Source organism: Suncus etruscus, assembly GCF_024139225.1.
Source record: "Suncus etruscus isolate mSunEtr1 chromosome X unlocalized genomic scaffold, mSunEtr1.pri.cur SUPER_X_unloc_13, whole genome shotgun sequence".
In the NCBI taxonomy this organism is placed as follows: domain Eukaryota; kingdom Metazoa; phylum Chordata; class Mammalia; order Eulipotyphla; family Soricidae; genus Suncus; species Suncus etruscus.
Window position 1 is genome coordinate 108,533 of NW_026060308.1, and position 1,765 is coordinate 110,297.

Consider the following 1,765-nt stretch of genomic DNA (forward strand, 5'->3'; position numbering starts at 1 on the left):
TTGGTCTGTAATTTTCTTTTTTGGCAGCATCTCTGTCTGGTTTTGTTATCAAGGTAATGTTGGCTTCATAAAAGCTGTTTGGGAGAGTTCCCTTTTTTTCAATTTCATGGAAGAGTCCGGCTAGGATTGGTAGTAGCTCCTCTTGAAAGATTTGAAAAAATTCATTAGGAAAACCATCTGGGCCTGGGCTTTTCTTTTTTGGTAGATGTTTGATTACAGTTTCAATTTCCTCAGTAGTGATGGGGGTGTTTAGATATGCTACATCCTCCTTACTTAAATGTGGAAGGTTATAAGTGTCCAAGAATTTTTCCATTTCTTCTAGGTTCTCATGTTTTGTAGCATAAAGTTTCTCAAAGTAGCCTCTGATTATCCTTTGGATCTCTGCAATTTCTGTTGTGATCTCCCCCTTTTCATTTCTAATACGGGTTATCAGATTTCTCTCTCTCTTTTCTTTGTGAGTTTTGCCAATGGTCTATCAATCTTGTTTATTTTTTCAAAGAACCAGCTTCTGCTTTCGTTGATCTTTCGGATTGCTTTTTGGTTTTCCATTTCATTGAGTTCCGCTTTCAGCTTTATTATTTCCTTCTGTCTCCCTATTTTTGGTTCATTCTGTTGGTCATTTTCTAATTGTTTATGCTGCGCCATTAAGTTATTCAGGTATGCTCCTTCTTCCTTCCTGATGTGTGCTTGTAGAGCTATAAATTTTCCTCTCAGGACTGCTTTTGCTGTGTCCCATAGATTCTGGCAGTTTGTGTCTTCATTATCATTTGTTTCCAGGAAAGTTTTGATTTCCTTTTTGATTTCATCTCGGACCCACTGGTTGTTCAGTAGCAGGGTGTTTAATTTCCGAAGGTTTCCTCAGGGGCCTAGGGAGCGCAAAATCAACTTTTAAATTAATTTTATATATACGGTATAATATGAATAGTAGTGTTATTTATTTGTAAAAAAAAGTATCCAATTGTTCCAGCAATAATCACTAAAAGGCTATTTTATCTGAAGTTTCTAAAACTCTTTTCAAACAACAGTTGAATATATACTGTGTGAAACTATTTTGTAACTATGTGCTCTGTTCCATTGATATTTATCACTATCTCTAGAAAGCTATGCTCTTTTTAGAATTCCACACTATTTTGACATGTAGTTATATTTTCCCATTCTTTATTGAAGTTCTGTGGTTTATAATACTATTAATGATACTTTCATGGATACATAATTCCAACATTACATCTAGTCTCAGAGTCCCCTCTTCCTTCCACTAATGTGCCAATGACCTTGCACATCCACTCCTCTCCCAACCAGTTAAACTTACTTCTGTGAATCAATTCCCAGTTCCCTTGCCTGTGGCCATTTTTCTTTCTTCCTACATGTGCATTTCTATGTCCTACATGTGTGAGAGATTTTTCTGTATTTGTCACTTTCCTTCTGAATAACTTCACACTGCATAATTCTCTCTAGTTTCATCCACCAGCAGTAAATCAGACAATTTTTATCTTTCCTTAGAGTTACATAATATTCCATTGTGTATGTATACCACAACTTTTTGTTCCATTCTAACTTTTTGATAAACATTAGGGTTGATTCCATATCTTGGCTAATGTGCTAAATACAGAAATAAACATTGATAATCATCATCATTTTATTTAATATTTTACAGTTATATTTCAAGAAATGTATCTCTGGGTAATATGGGAATTCTATTCTTTTTCTGAGAGAAGTCAATGAAGATAATATATAAATTAAAATATTTTGTGTGTTTAAATTGTAT